This window comes from Lactuca virosa, chromosome 6, assembly GCF_052849685.1.
Source record: "Lactuca virosa cultivar CGN04683 chromosome 6, Lactuca_virosa_CGN04683_v6, whole genome shotgun sequence".
NCBI classification, from domain to species: domain Eukaryota; kingdom Viridiplantae; phylum Streptophyta; class Magnoliopsida; order Asterales; family Asteraceae; genus Lactuca; species Lactuca virosa.
Genome location: NC_136431.1, coordinates 158515665 through 158533605, shown reverse-complemented (window position 1 = coordinate 158533605; position 17941 = coordinate 158515665).

Below are 17941 nucleotides of genomic sequence, written 5' to 3'. Positions count from 1 at the left end.
AATGTGAAAATATTATTTCTTATTTTTTGCAGCTTGTACCTTATATTTAAGACTCCGAAAAATATTTTGGCAATTTTTGAAAATGGATATCTATTTTTCATGAATTTTTGTGTTTATAATGGACTAAAAACAGGAAAAATAGTTTTACTCATCCAAAATTCATGAAAATTTACCAGAAACTCTTATCATATGTTAGGATGATACATAAAAATTTTGATGATTTTTATCTTCTGTATGCTATTTTTCTTCTATTTTCCCAAGATTTAATACACTTAAATGTAAAAAAATCAGAAAAATTGTGTTAAACTTTTTGAAAACACATATTAATATTTTTCCTAGATTATGTACACTGTAAAATAGTTACACAAAAATTACAAGAATTTTTCATGATAATTTACTATTTTTCCATGATTTTATGATTATTCATGGAATTAAATGGTGAAAAATAGTTAGACGAATAAAAAATTCAAGAAAATTTATCTTAAGGTGTTTGACTTCAATTAAAAATGAAATACAAAGTTTGGGAAAGTTTAGAACTAAATTGATTTCGTTTTGAATATTTAATCATTGGAACACCTCTAAAATGTTAAATATTAACATTTCAATAATGGAAATTTTCCACTTAAATTGTTATATAACAGTAGATTCTTTGAAACTTAATTTCCACATAAAAATGTTTGTAACTTATCAATATTAGATTTTGACACATTATTGGCATAATTCTATTGTAGTAGTAAATATACTAGTATTAGATTTCAATTAGAGACTCATTAGTGTGTAAGATCGTTGTAGGAAAACGATAGTGGTACGAGTGGAGCGTAGATCAAGGCATCATTTGCATCATCTCAATGCATTGTGAGTATTCACGCACTCCCCTATTTTCAGTTTTTATGTTTTGGGGTGGAAAAGCATGTCCCGAAAAACTATTATTTGAATGTTGTATTTAAATTGATTTGTATCAAACATGATTGCTATTTTATTGCTATATCTCTCTATGTATGTCTATGCAACACGGAACATGAGAACTTATCGTATTAAGGCCCTTCCCTTATCTCTAAGCATTAACTCTTTGAGCCAATGGTCATTATGGATAGCGCTATTAGGAATTGACAACTCCTCACTCGCCCTATTGCTGGAGTGCATGATACCATATTCATCTATGGAACGATAAGCATAGATCTTGATAGGGCTTCAGTCATAGGTTTGGTTGAGACTCATTGTTTGCTCATACACATACAAACTTGTTATTTATTATGGCAATAAACTCGTTTATCAATTATAGCAATCAACTTTGTTTCTTATTATAGCAATAAACTTTGTATCTCATTATAACAACGAACTTTTGTTACTAAATACTTATTTACTTGTTTTAGCAACAAAATTGGTTGCTTCTTATAGTAACAAACTTGTTTGCTCCTTGTAGCAATGAAACTTGATTACTCATTTTAGTAACAAACTTTATTTCCCATGAGGATATGAACGTTGCATCTCTTTTGGGCAACATACTTTATTTCTCATGATGACGACGAACTTTGTTTACACAAACTTATTTACTCATTTTAGCAATATATTTTTATCTATGGAAACTTATATCAAAATTTGATTTTGATTCATGAAACCAATATTATTTTAAAACTTGTGAGTACTCACCAACTATTTTTATAGTTGACGCTCGTTTTACATGCTTTTTCAGGAATCATCGAGTAAGTGGCACTTAGGGACACTTCAGTTTTAGAAGCATTCGCATGTGTTGTATTTCAATTTACATTGTAATTTCTTTTAAAAGTTGTTCAAACCCATTGTAAAATTGTAATGATTTTTAATACTATGGTTGGTGTTGTCTTTTAACTTTTGCTATGAAACCCTTTATACTTGATTTTTAATACTATGGTTGGTCTGTCCCGTATAGATCTATACACACAATACCCGCTTTCCCTCTAGGAGACTCTGGTTACCAACTTGACAATGGTGAAATCTACGTCATGAGGATGTATCTAGTATTTTGATTTCTATATACCTTTCTTTTTACTAAAAGTACAAGTTTTTAGAATATTGATATAGCTAAGTTCTCCTTCATGAAAGTTATTGTTGGTTTCTAAACTATACCTATTATAGTTTACTTGAGAGGTTATCTAGGTACCTTTGCTACCCAAAGGCGTTGAACTGGAGTAATAGTTTTAATATCTAAATAGATATACATAATATGTAACTAGGATTTCAACGACACTCGGACAAATAACCGGATACTCTGAGTCCCCAACCAAACAAGGAGCAGGAAATAAAGCGAGCTATCATTCCTAAGTCCTTCAAATCCTACTTATATAACTATATCAATACAGACATGTATCTAATAATAATATAAGTTTAAAAGACTTCGATAAAAGTTTAGTAATTTAAAAAGAGATTTTAGTATTTTAAAAGAGATTTGAAGACAAGATTTGAAAACCTTTAGTTGGATAAAACAGTTTAACATGCAACAATCTATTTGCTTGACAGTTATTAATCACATGTGATTGGTATAATAACTTAGTAATTCAACTTGTATTCCCCCCCCCCATAAAAGCATTTAAAATCATTTCAAAGGTTGATTAAGGGGTATGAACTCACCTGTAGTGGGTGATTCGGATGAACGGATGGTATAGGATGCTAAGTGTCAAGTGAGGACCTCAACACACACGCAGATCCTATTTAACATATATAATGACACATATATGCATCTAATTAGTCCTTTAACAACTAATTAATTAAGTTAAGACACCCTAATACATGGATAACACTTTGATTCAAGTGTTAGGAGTGCTAAAGGGTTGTATCTAAAGAGAGTATGGCCTCACATTGGAGTTTACTTCCCATTTGGTAACAACACATGAGTTTACGGCCCATGGTCATTACCCCCATGAGTTTACGGCCGTAAACTAATGGTAATTTGTACCATTGTGTTATTTAAGGTCTTTTACCCCTCAAGGAAGTGTTATAGGTTTGTATCAAAGGCTTAGGAAGGGACTAGGGCTCAAAATGGCCCTTCATTGGGGTTTACAGTTCTTGAACCACTCCTTGGAGTTTACGGTCATAAACCCTTGAGTTTACGGTCGTAAACCCATGAGTTTACGACCGTAAACTCATGGTCACTCCTACCATTTCGTGATTTTGGGTCTTTAGCTCATGCATGCAAGGTTCTAGCCCAATATTCAAGCCCTAGAAGGTGTTAGGGGCACTTAAACACCACTTGATGGTGTTTACGGTTCAAGGAGATCCCTTGACCGTAAACCCATGTGTTCTTGGGGATTTTTGATGTTTTTCCAATGGTTTAGCAAGTATACTAAGCAAACAACTAGATAGGAAGAGTGTACTTACTTATAGGAAGCTTGTAAGAGTGTTTTAGGCCCAAAAATACTAGTGTGTGTTCTTGCTGTTCTTGGTGTTCTTGAAGAACACTTGAAGATCGAAGAAAAAAGGAGATTCCATGGATGAAATCGTGTATAAACACTAGATAAAGTGTTATATCAACAAATCTAGGGAAGAAACACTTACATTTTTGGAAGCTTGGAAGGAATGTGTTATGATACTTGAGAGAGAATTGTGGGTGTTCTTGAGCTAGGAAGTGAAAAATGAGCCAAAAATGACTAAGTGTCATATTTATACTCTTTAGAGTTTACGGCCGTAAACTCCATGTTTGGGGCCTTAAACTCCAAACTCTTGGAGTTTTGAGACTCAAGTGATGCACAACAACCTCTAAAGTATACTTCCTATAATTATTTATCGAAGTACTAGGCTTTTGAATACTCAAAATGACTCCAAACAGCTTAGAATTTAGCGAAAACAAATCTGACTTCTAATGGGGTGAATAGTTGTACCAGATAGAAATTCCGAGTTGTCACATATTGGGCCTAAAATGGAATAAACTACTCCAATAATCCTTGTTGGGTCATAACAAAACAAAATAAACCTAATGGACCATAAAACTCATTCTTTTATGCAAATTGGGCAGTAAACTACCCTAAAGGCCCAATGGGCTGAAAACTTCTATATGGACCTCATAATTTCGAACCAAGATAAGAAGTGGGCCAAATTAATTTACCTCCTTCCTCCTAGCCCAAGATTTCGGCCCAAGATAAAAAAAAAGAGAAATAAGATTAATGGGTGATTAGGGGGGGTGACACCTCAAAATTGTATGTGGGATATCCATGCACCATTCTCACATCCCCATGCATCTATCACTTCACTCTCTCTCTCTTATTCCCTTTTCTTTTTCTACCTTCGGCCAAACACACACACCCTCACCACCTTCAACTTCATTTCAAACTCTCTCAAACTTTTCAAGAACATCTTCTTATCTCCCTCAAGATCTCAAAAATTAGTGTGGCTCCAAGAAGATCATTCACTTATATCACCATCATTAGTAAGTTATTCTTATACATAAGTCTTGTTTTCCATTCTTAAGCTAAGAACAACTCCTTATATGACTTCATTTGGTGATCATACTTCCTAGAAAACCTCAAAGTTCGAAAGTTCTCTTCAAGGAAGTGTCTAAGGCCGAAAACCACATCACCTTCTTCCATTCTTCTTCAAAACCGAAACCACAAACCCAAGGTGAGTTCTTACCCCCTTGTTTTCGGTTTTTACTTGTTTTTGGGGGGAGAATACAAGTGTTATGTGTTGATCTATGTGTGTTTGCATGTTATATGTGATTTCATTGGTTTGTGTTATGAAAATGTGATATTATTTGTTATATTTCGAGATCTATGGCTAAAGTGTGAAGGATACATAAACAAATACATAATAAACAACATGCTTCAAAGATGTAAGACTATTTATGTTTAAGAAGTGAAAAACAAAGCCAAAGATTTGTTATAAGTGTCATTTTTGCAAAAATAAAAAAGATTTGGATAAGAAATGACATTTTCGATTTTATAAGAATAAAATAGTATTATCTACATAAAAATATGACTTTTATAAAAATAACACTTCTCAAGGGGCCAAAAACATAAATTATAGCTTATTGGGCTTACATTTGGGCCTCACGGGTTTTGGGCCCAAAATTGCGAAAAATGAAGAGTTTTGGGGGCTGAAGTTGAAATTTTTCAAAATATGAGTCTACAACATAAATAAACTATTTCGGGGGCTGAAAATGACTTTAATGCAAAAATTTGACTAAAAATGCAAAGTTTTGGATTTTGGGGTCAAAAATGTAAAACTTACGGAATTTGGTTCAAAAGTGTAAACTTTTTACAAATAAGGGCTGGAAATGGCAAGTACAATAGTTTTGGGCTGAAATTGATATTTAAATTATGTTTGGGCCGAAAACGTCAAGAAAAATGGTTTAAGGATAAAAAATGTCAATTTTCATCAAAAGGGACTAAAAGTGTCATTTTTACTAATAAAGTGGCTGAATTGGTCAAAATCAATATTTTCGGGTCAAATAGGCTAATATTTAAAATATTGGTCCGAAAATGTGAAGAAAAATAGGCTAATATATATATATATATATATATATATATATATATATATATATATATATATATATATATATATATATATATATATATATATATATATATATATATAACCAAAGCTTCGTTGTAAATCAAACGTCAAAGTATTTTTAACAACAAGAATAAACATTTGCCATACAACAAAACCTACACTTCGAACTTAAAATCGATAAATAGATAAATGATACAATGATTGGGCCCAAAATCTTATGTTCGTGCTATTGGGCCTTTGTGGCCCAATTTCATGATTATTGGGCCCAATATATTCAAACATGTTTATTGGGACTTGGTGACCCAATTACATGCCAAATGGGCCTTTATCATGCTATTGGGCCTTAGTGGCCCTTTTGCATCGCTAATAGGACCCTAAACGTTCATCATATGCTTAATGGGATATAACGTGTCCGTAGCATACTCGACAGTCTATAATAACATACATGATTTGTGGACCCCCGTTGTCTTTTCCTGTCTGTTAGGCTCACTTCATATTAACGCAAAACATCAATCGGGTTGTAAAACAATGTTATTCAATTTCATTGGGATTTAGTGAGAAATAACAGGTGGCACCAATAAGTTTTGGCCGTAGCCTGTAGTTATAATCAGAGACTCTTGGAGGGAGAGCGAGAGTTTGTGTATAGATCTATACGGGGATGACTCCCCGACACCTGAGTTGTTCGCTACAGTTAGACTCGGCCAGTCTAGGGTGACAAAATCTTCATCAAAACCGGCGTTTGAAAAAATTCCAAGACAGGCGAATTAGTCATTATTATGCATGGTTATAACGACTCACATGGAGATCCATTACCATTTTAGTATTCATGGGAAATCATATTCATACACAGTGACGATGCAAAGTGATTCATAAAATAATACAAAACTATCATACCATTTACATTGGAAAACATTGGGTTTTCCGGAGAACGACATTATTCACTTCTACATACAATAACTACAATGCAAGGAACAATTACGAAAGGCTTTCACTTTTACATGTTTTGGAATCACATACATATACACTTATGGGATCATCACATCTTTTTCGTAAACATTTTTTGTTACAGAAAATATCAGATTTTATGGGTTTAACAAACAATACAAACTATTTTTATATCAAACATGCTCATGAATTCACCAACATTATATAGGTTGACCGTTTTCAAAATAACTTGTATTCTCAGGTAACAGATAAGCTGAAGAAAAATCATCAAGTGTGCTAGGATATTATGTTTTTGTGACTCTCAAACAATTCATGCTATGAATATGTAATATTTATACAATGTACTGGATGTGAACAATGGCAATTGTACTATGTAATGTTGGTGATGTATGTGTTTAGTTTCATGTATATTCATTGTGATGATATTTCAATTTAAGTCACACAAGCCCTCGGACGTTTCCGCCGTTAGGTTCGGGGATGTGATAGGTTGGAATCAGAGCTTTGTTTATAGTGAACTGGCATATCTAACCATACATGATATGCAACTATAAACATAATGGGAATAAATAACTCTAAACAAAAATGAAAATTTCATACTTATGTGCGCATACTGGGATAACAATCTAACAAACATCTAATAAAAGCTTCTGGAGAAAATCGAACACTATGATTAAACCTCAGCAGTTATGTAGTCATATTAGGGATAAATATAGCCTGATCAACTATATTTATTCAGAATATGACCAACATGTGTTCGGGAGTAATCATAGCGGGAAATGAATCCAAAAGCCTACCTTACTCTCCAAAACTCTAGGTAACCCAAAACTTAAACAACTAAGAATATACTATGGGAAATATTCAAAACGTGATTTATTTACGCACCCTCGTGCAGTCAGTATGGCTGGTTTCCACCACCCTGGAGATCCCTACTTTCCCAATCAGGGAAATAATGGATGGCTAGAGGAATTCAACGAGGAACCTGAAGAGGACCCCGTGGAAGAAGAGGAACCGGAAGAAGAAATCGAAGAGGGACCTGCAGAACCTGTGGCAGACATTGAAGAAGAAGAGTCTGGTGATGACAACGACGATGATTCAGACACTGAGTCTGTAGTCATCAACCCCCCATACCCAGTGAGGGTGCCAGCTCACCGAATGGGCCCTAACGGCCCTACCCCTCCCTGGGGTATCGACATTTGGAGATGGAGCAGATAACAGGGATAGCGACCCCCGTTTGGCATGGCTCGTGAGTTCTATGACTTGAGGGATGGAGGACCGGCTGACCGAGCACTTCCTCTCATGGTGAGGCGGTTAAGGAAAACTGGCGATCTAGCCCAGGACACAGCCGATCAACTGAATCAGATGCTAGCCGCAGTCGCAAGAGCGGAACGAGAAACTCAGGAAGTAATCCATAACTTTCATGTACGTCAAGCAATTTGGGAGGATCGACTACGAGCCACAGAACGACAAGTGGCGCGTCTTCAGGGCGCATCCACGACATCAACCCTGACACATCTCGGAGCACTCCGGATCAGTAGACCTCCCTGCTAGTGTTATGTTTCTTTTATGCGCACTACGTTATGTATGGCCGACTCTATGTTTAAGTGATCACACTACTCATAGAGTCGTTATGCTGCCAAAGTTTGTACCCTTATGTATGCCCTTTCGGGCAAATTTTCATGTATCAAAGGCGGATATTATTAGTGGAAAATATTACGTGTTTTATCGTGATGTTGTTATCTGCTATGTGTTTTATATTCTTATTATTTGGTGTAAATCTATGGAACCACTTAGATGCACAATCGATTCACAGAATTCCCAACTTAAATATCGCCGCCACCAGATATCAACTTAGTTGCATTTCAGGCGGCTGTATATGCTGCAGTCACAGCAGCGCTGGCGCAGTTTCACAATGGAAACAATGGTGGAGGCAACGGATAGGGGGGCGGAAGTTCAAACAACGGAATGAACCAGGTGTTGGATATAGTGTCTAAGTCTATAACTTTATTTGGTATGTACTTGACCCGACCCGGCATGGTCCATTTGGGTTGCATGGCATTGCAATACTTGGATAGACTAAATGAGAGAATAAGGCACTTATGATTATTAATATATTATAAGTCCTAATATATTAATAATAGTATTATTTAATTAGTATTGATCAAGTATTAATCTAGTATTAATTTGGTGATCACAGTGAGACTAATTAAATATATAGGGTTGATTATGACAATCATCAATTCTTTTATGGTGGATTAATGATCCATGGTTTATGGGTTTGGTTATAACCATATGGAGCTCCATGGATAGTTCATGGGAGTTACAAACCCATGGGTCATGGGAAATCAAGAGTCATGACAATTAAGGGCATTCATGTGTAAACCCTAATTGTGACAACACTATAAAAGGAACCCTATGGCTAGCAAAATCGTGACCTAGTGTTACTAGAGAGGGCATAACCGATTTTGAGTGCTAGAAGTATTATCTCAAGTTATTCCAAGTCTTGTGGTGTTGTGTGAAGCATTTGAGGCACAACATTTGGGGTGCTAGGCTCACAAAGTCTTGAAGGAATCCAAGCAACAACAAGGTATGTATTTCTACTAGTTTTATGTTTTATGTAATCCCCACGCCATGATAGTTAGGAAATAACCTTGAAAAAGAAATTTGCATGTATATAGAGAAAACATAGATTCAAGGTTATTAGGGTTGCATGTACACTTAGGAAGTGTTAGAATGCTCAAAAACCCATCAGTGGTATCAGATACTAGGATTGTTTTCTGTATACTTGATGCAAAACTGCTTAAAAATCGAAAATTCTGCACTCTGACGACTGAACTCGCCGAGTCCATGGGGAGGACTCGCCGAGTCCATGAACAAATTCATTCTACTCGCCGAGTAGAATAATGCACTCGGCGAGTAGGAGCGTGCTGGGCAGTTTTTTCGAGTTTTGTTGCTGGAAATGGATTAAGATCATTATCCCAATCTGTTTTGGACTCATAAAATCTGTTTTTCAAAATGATAATGATTATGTTAACCCATTTTACATGACTTTTATCAATTTTCAAGTATTGTATATGTTTATATGATTCTCTTGAAATTGCTTGACATGAATTTGTGTTCATATGAGTTTAGAAGATCATAGGAATTATATGTAACCTCCATGTATATTTAATTCATGATCTTAATGGCAATGATGGTGTCCATAACTTGTCCTCAAGTTATGGATAACCAAAAGTCACTTCTTTAAATTGTGATTAAAGAACTAAAGAAGTTTCATAAAATGAAGAGTCTTCATTTTATGATCCATTAAAACTCATAAGTTACAAATTGAAGAGACTTGGAATAGTTTCAAATCTTGCCCTCAAGTTTTGGAATTTGAAAAGTCTTACACTTTAATACTTTAATTCCAAATTAAACCTTAGTTTTTTAAAAAGTTTAAAAATCGACACTTATACTATTATTATAATTTTATTATATAGATATGTATAAGAATATGTCATTCTTACCGTTAGTAGGCCTCATTCACGAAGCCGGTCTATAAGGGGGGTATAAGGTTGTTGCCTATAAAATGGTGACTTAATGGGTGTCCACTCTCACCCACCGCTTCCTTGATCGGTGGAGGGTCGTTAGCCGAACGGGTAGGATACGACTTTAATTACTTGTTAAAAGTATAATGAATTTTAAAGTAACTATACATTATAAATTCCCAAGCGTAGTTACTTTAGGAAAATGAGAAATTGGTGCTAGCCCATAAAATTACACTTTGTACCTTACCAAGTCGTTAGTGGAGCGTGTGTGGTTAACCGGCACACTAACATGGACTAGTAAGGGTGGCAAAGGGTAACTTGACCTTATTATAGATCGGTGGAGCGTGTGTGGTTAACCGGCACATCGATTAGGTAATATTGTTGAGGGTACCAAGTCAATTTGTATGGTTATTCACACCTTGTTTGTGATCCTCGGCATCCCAGTCACAAACTTGAGAGGGCACAATCGAGATTCAAACATGCCATTGAAAAGTTCAATGTATCTCAAAAGATCTAGGAGTTTCAAAACCAATAAAAACCTAATAATAAAATATTTCGTTCTTATGGTGGAAATTGGTAAATCGTCATTTACCTACCTTCAAATATTTTATAGTATGGATTACGACATCCCTCTTCCAACTATAAATAGTTTGTTGGGTCCTAGCCTTAATATTTCATTTGGGTGAATTATTAAGGATTCCTAATCTAATGAAACTTGTCTTTCTTTCCTTTCAGATGTCTTCCAACAATGCTTCTGGCTCAAACCCAACAGGCTCCTTTTCCCTTATGAACTTGTGTGGTAAGGTCATCTTTGATGGATCTAATTTCAATGAGTGGATCAGAAATATCAGAATGATTACCCGCTATGAGGACAAAGAATATGTCCTCGATAGGGAGCTCAAGGTTGTGAGTGAAGCCGCTGCTACTCCTAAAGAGTTTGCGGAGTTTGTTGCACATGAAAAGGATGCTACTAAAGTAGCATGCATCATGATGGCCACCATGACTCCTGAACTTCAAAAATCCTATGAAGATTTCTACCCCTATGAGATGCACCTGGATCTGATGGAAAGGTACCATCAGAGCGCGCGTCAGGAGAGGTATGAAATCATCTCCTCCATGATAACCGCAAGGATGAAGGATGGTGAACCCATCACCGGTCACTTGCAGAAGATGCAAAGGTTCGTTGACCGGTTGCTGAAGCTAAATGTTGACTTTCCTGAGGAAATGGCGATTGACATCATTCTCCATTCCTTACCTCCAAGTTATGATCAGTTTCATATGACTTATCATATAAACAAGGGGGAAGTCTCACTTAGCAAACTTCAAGGACTCTTAAGGACAGCTGAAAATGGCCTTAAGGGTAAAGCGGTTGCTACTTCTACTCCTTCAACAGCCCCTGTTCTGGCTATTGGGCAGGGAAAGGGTGAGAAGAGGAAAAGCCCTTCGAAGGGTACCAAGGGTAAGACTCTTGATGGTTCCTTTTCAAGTGGGACAAAGAAATGTCCCATTACTCCTTCTTCAAACCCAAAGGAAGCACAGTGCTTCTATTGCCAGGATAAGGGACACTTCAAGCGAAGCTGCCCTAAATATCTGCAAGATGTAAAGGATGGGAAGGTTAAACCCACCCATGCAGGTGTTAGAATGCTCAAAAACCCATCAGTGGTATCAGAGACTAGGATTGTTTTCTGTATACTTGATGCAAAACTGCTTAAAAATCGAAAATTCTGCACTCTGACGACTGAACTCGCCGAGTCCATGGGGAGGACTCGCCGAGTCCATGAACAAATTCATTATACTCGCCGAGTAGAATAATGCACTCGGCGAGTAGGAGTGTGCTGGGCAGTTTTTTCGAGTTTTGTTGCTGGAAATGGATTAAGATCATTATCCCAATCTGTTTTGGACTTGTAAAATCTGTTTTTCAAAATGATAATGATTATGTTAACCCATTTTACATGACTTTTATCAATTTTCAAGTATTGTATATGTTTATATGATTCTCTTGAAATTGCTTGACATGAATTTGTGTTCATATGAGTTTAGAAGATCATAGGAATTATATGTAACCTCCATGTATGTTTAATTCATGATCTTAATGGCAATGATGGTGTCCATAACTTGTCCTCAAGTTATGGATAACCAAAAGTTACTTCTTTAAATTGTGATTAAAGAACTAAAGAAGTTTCATAAAATGAAGAGTCTTCATTTTATGATCCATTAAAAATCATAAGTTACAAATTGAAGAGACTTTGAATAGTTTCAAATCTTGCCCTCAAGTTTTGGAATTTGAAAAGTCTTACACTTTAATACTTTAATTCCAAATTAAACCTTAGTTTTTTAAAAAGTTTAAAAATCGACACTTATACTATTATTATAATTTTATTATATAGATATGTATAAGAATATGTCATTCTTACCGTTAGTAGGCCTCATTCACGAAGCCGGTCTATAAGGGGGGTATAAGGTTGTTGCCTATAAAATGGTGACTTAATGGGTGTCCACTCTCACCCACCGCTTCCTTGATCGGTGGAGGGTCGTTAGCCGAACGGGTAGGATACGACTTTAAATACTTGTTAAAAGTATAATGAATTATAAAGTAACTATACATTATAAATTCCCAAGCTTAGTTACTTTAGGAAAATGTGAAATTGGTGCTAGCCCATAAAATTACACTTTGTACCTTACCAAGTCGTTAGTGGAGCGTGTGTGGTTAACCAGCACACTAACATGGACTAGTAAGGGTGGCAAAGGGTAACTTGACCTTATTATAGATCGGTGGAGCGTGTGTGGTTAACCGGCACATCGATTAGGTAATATTGTTGAGGGTACCAAGTCAATTTGTATGGTTATTCACACCTTGTTTGTGATCCTCGGCATCCCAGTCACAAACTTGAGAGGGCACAATCGAGATTCAAACATGCCATTGAAAAGTTTAATGTATCTCAAAAGATCTAGGAGTTTCAAAACCAATAAAAACCTAATAATAAAATATTTCGTTCTTATGGTGGAAATTGGTAAATCGTCATTTACCTACCTTCAAATATTTTATAGTATGGATTACGACATCCCTCTTCCAACTATAAATAGTTTGTTGGATCCTAGCCTTAATATTTCATTTGGGTGAATTATTAAGGATTCCTAATCTAATGAAACTTGTCTTTCTTTCCTTTCAGATGTCTTCCAACAATGCTTCTGGCTCAAACCCAACAGGCTCCTTTTCCCTTATGAACTTGTGTGGTAAGGTCATCTTTGATGGATCCAATTTCAATGAGTGGATCAGAAACATCAGAATGATTACCCGCTATGAGGACAAAGAATATGTCCTCGATAGGGAGCTTAAGGTTGTGAGTGAAGCCGCTGCTACTCCTGAAGAGTTTGCGGAGTTTGTTGCACATGAAAAGGATGCTACTAAAGTAGCATGCATCATGATGGCCACCATGACTCCTGAACTTCAAAAATCCTATGAAGATTTCTACCCCTATGAGATGCACCTGGATCTGATGGAAAGGTACCATCAGAGCGCGCGTCAGGAGAGGTATGAAATCATCTCCTCCATGATAACCGCAAGGATGAAGGATGGTGAACCCATCACCGGTCACTTGCAGAAGATGCAAAGGTTCGTTGACCGGTTGCTGAAGCTAAATGTTGACTTTCCTGAGGAAATGGCGATTGACATCATTCTCCATTCCTTACCTCCAAGTTATGATCAGTTTCGTATGACTTATCATATGAACAAGGAGGAAGTCACACTTAGCAAACTTCAAGGACTCTTAAGGACAGCTGAAAATGGCCTTAAGGGTAAAGCGGTTGCTACTTCTACTCCTTCAACAACCCCTGTTCTGGCTATTGGGCAGGGAAAGGGTAAGAAGAGGAAAAGCCCTTCGAAGGGTACCAAGGGTAAGACTCTTGATGGTTCCTCTTCAATTGGGACAAAGAAAGGTCCCATTACTCCTTCTTCAAACCCAAAGGAAGCACAGTGCTTCTATTGCCAGGATAAGGGACACTTCAAGCGAAGCTGCCCTAAATATCTGCAAGATGTAAAGGATGGGAAGGTTAAACCCACCCATGCAGGTATTTACACAATATTGTCTAATAACTCATCTAATACTAATTCTTTGGTGCTTGATACAGGTTGTGGTATTCACATCTGTACTGATTTGCAGGCACTAAGAAGAAGTGAGCAAGTGGAGCACGGGAAGATAAAGTTAGTCATGGGCAACAGGAAAGCATCACATATTACCAAGATAGGAGTTTATTCTTTATTGCTTAATAATGGGTTAATGTTAGATTTAAATAAGTGTTGTTACTCGCCCGAAATGGCGAGAAATATTATTTCTTTTCATGGCTTGTACAAACAAGGTTTTTCTTTTTCATTTGATAATAAAAATGGTGCTATTAATGTTTATTACTATGATGTATTTTACTTTAAAGCATTACCTTGTGATGGTGTATATGAAGCCGTGAATGTTGTAGACAATCTAGGAAATAATGTGTTGTGTATTGATTCTTCAGATAGCTTGGATAAAGCATCCTTGTGGCACTGTCGTCTTGGACATGGTAACAAGAAGCGCATAGGCCAACTCCAAAAGGCTGGAGTCTTGGAATCATTTGACCTCAAGTCAGGTGATAGTTGCGAATCTTGTTTACTTGGAAAAATGACAAAGACACCCTTCACAGGTACTTGTGATAGGGGTGAAGGTTTGTTGGACCTTGTACACACGGATGTGTGTGGGCCCTTCAGAGTTGCTACAAGGGATGCTAATCGCTATTATGTGACTTTTACCGATGATTATAGTAGATATGGATATATTTACTTAATCAAGCATAAGTCAGAAACCTTTGAAAAGTTCAAAGAGTTTAAGCAGGAAGTGGAGAATCAATTGGGCAGGAACATCAAGATGCTCCGTTCCGATCGGGGATGAGAGTATCTTAGCATTGAGTTCCTTGACTATCTTAAGGAATGTGGGATTGTCTCACAATTGACACCTCCCAGAACACCACAGTTGAATGGTGTAGCTGAAAGGCGCAATCGAACCTTGCTGGATATGGTTCATTCCATGATGAGTCGAGCTTCGTTACCAATCTCTTTCTGGGGGTATGCCTTAGAGACTGCCGCCCATATCCTTAATCTAGTCCCTACTAAAAAGGTTGCCAAAACACCTCACGAGATGTGGACTGGGAAAGTTCCCAATTTGGACCACATCAAGATTTGGGGTTGTGAAGCTTTCGTGAGGCGTGAGACTCATGATATGCTTGAACCTCGAAGTGAGAGGTGTATTTTCATCGGCTACCCACAGAGATCCTTTGGTTACCTCTTCTACAGACCCAGTGATAATGTGGTCTTTGTAGCAAGAAGATGAGTCTTTTGTGAGAGAGAATTCATAAGCCAAGGGGACAGTGGGAGGCAAATTGACCTTGAAGAGCTTCAAGAGTCAAGTGGTGAAGGAACCTCAAATGCTATCGAACAACCTGAGGAGGAAACTCCTGTTGATCCGATAGATGAGTCTGTACCTCCAAGACGTTCCACTAGGGTGAGGAACACACCTGATTTTTATTATGGTTATCACATCACCACTGAAGGTGATACATTTATTAGTGATAGTACACTAATAGATTTGGATGAACCTAATAATTACAGGGAAGCCATGGCAGGCCCTGAGTCTGCTAAATGGAAGGAGGCTATGGACAGCGAGATTCAGTCCATGTATGACAATCAAGTTTGGAACTTGGTTGACAATGTACCAGGTCGTAAGACAATTGGGTGCAAATGGATCTTCAAGAAGAAGACCGACATGGATGGGAAGGTACATACTTATAAAGCGCGACTGGTTGCGAAGGGCTTTACTCAAACTCCGGGAGTTGACTATGATGAGACCTTCTCACCAGTAGCTAAGATTAAGTCTATTAGAGTATTGTTAGCCATAGCTGCATTTCATGATTATGAAATATGGCAAATGGATGTCAAAACCGCTTTCCTTAATGGAAAGTTGGCTGAGGATGTTTACATGGCTCAACCAGAGGGTTTTGTCGATACAAGATACCCTAATAGAGTGTGTAAGCTTGATAAATCCATTTATGGATTGAAACAAGCATCTCGCAGATGGAATCTTTGCTTTGATGAGAAAGTCAAAGAGTTTGGCTTTTCTAGGAGTGAGGATGAGTCTTGTGAGTATGTCAGGGCTAGTGGGAGCATAGTTAGCTTCTTGGTGTTGTATGTGGATGACATACTTCTCATAGGAAACGACGTCCCAACCTTGCAGGAGGTTAAGACCTGGCTTGGGAAGTGTTTCGCTATGAAGGACCTTGGAGAAGCTGCCTATATCCTAGGGATAAGGATATTGAGAGATAGGAGTAAGAGACTAATTGGACTTAGTCAAAGTACTTACTTGGATAAGGTGCTGAAAAGGTTGAGCATGCAAGAATCCAAGAAAGGAGAATTACCAATCCAGAGTAATGCCAAGCGGAGTAAGACTCAGAGTCCGAGTACAGAGGCTGAGATAGCTGAAATGAGTCATATATCATATGCTTCCGCTGTGGGCTCGATCATGTATGCTATGACTTGTACTCGCCCTGATGTGGCTTTTGCTTTGAGCATGGTCAGTAGATATAAAGGGAACCCTGGCAAGGCACACTGGACAGCGGTAAAGAACATTCTCAAGTATCTGCAGAGGACTAAGGATTGGGTCCTTACCCTCGGAGGTAGTGATGACTTGAGAGTGGAAGGATATAGCGATGCTAGCTTCCAGACTGATAGGGATAATTTCCGCTCTCAGTCAGGCTGGGTCTTTATCCTAAATGGAGGGGCAATTACTTGGAAAAGTTCCAAGCAGGAGACAGTAGCTGATTCTACTTGTCAATCAGAGTACATAGCAGCAAGTGAAGCAGCTAAGGAGGCGATATGGCTAAAGAACTTCATCGGAGACCTTGGAGTTGTACCATCTATAAAAGAGCCAATGGAAATTTTCTGTGACAGCGAAAGTGCGGTTGCTTTGGCTAAGGAACCGAGAGATCACGGGAGATCTAGGAACATTGACAGAAAATACCATTTCATCAGACATCGAATAGAAGAAGGACTCCTCGTAGCTAAGAGGGTATCATCAGATGAGAACCCGGCAGATCCCCTCACAAAGGGACTGAGCAGGGTTAAGCATTTACAGCATGCGAGGCGCATTGGGCTGAAGGATGATATTAGTTTCAATAATTAGATTCCTGAAACTTGTAAAATGTAATTGACATTTGATGATAAATCAAAGTTGTTATTTATTTATGAGTAAGGTGTTACTATCTTGTGTTGATTGTTTACTATGTTTCAATTTTGCATGTTTTTACTTCCAAAATAATTATGTTATTATTCAAACCATCCACAATCAGTCAAACTTTGGAAGTAAGTATTGATTTAAGACTGTCATGAATTTGGCTTGTATGATTTGTCTAAAAGTGCTTTGGACAATGCAATGGTTGCTACAACATTCATGAGTACTCATAAGGGCTGAGTATTGGATCCAACCCACGCTCACTTGCATCACTTCATGGAATTTATCTCGAGTGATCGTGAGACAGTAATATCATATAAATCTTCAAACCTAGAGATATGAGTTGTTGACTATGAGTTGGTTATTCATTGATTGCACGAAAACGCATTGGTAACTCGATGTCATAAAACGTGCCTTTGTGAATAATTCAACAAGTAGTTAGTACAAGCATATCAGTCGAAGTTTATCTGTTCCTTCTAGAAATAGAAGCGATATCTGGGCCCCTCGATGATTTGGTTTTCACCTATGTACCGGGCCCGGTCAGAACCTAATTGATGTGTTCAATTTAGTTCTATGTCGAAACAAATCAGAGATCGAGAAACAAATGCTGGACAATAAGTAAGACCATGTTCCATGTGTTTGTCCGGCTGATATCATGAGAACAGAGGATTATATGATCAGTTATCTTAAATGGCGTATCATCATCATCTCAGTTCCGAGAGACTTTGAAAGAGCTAC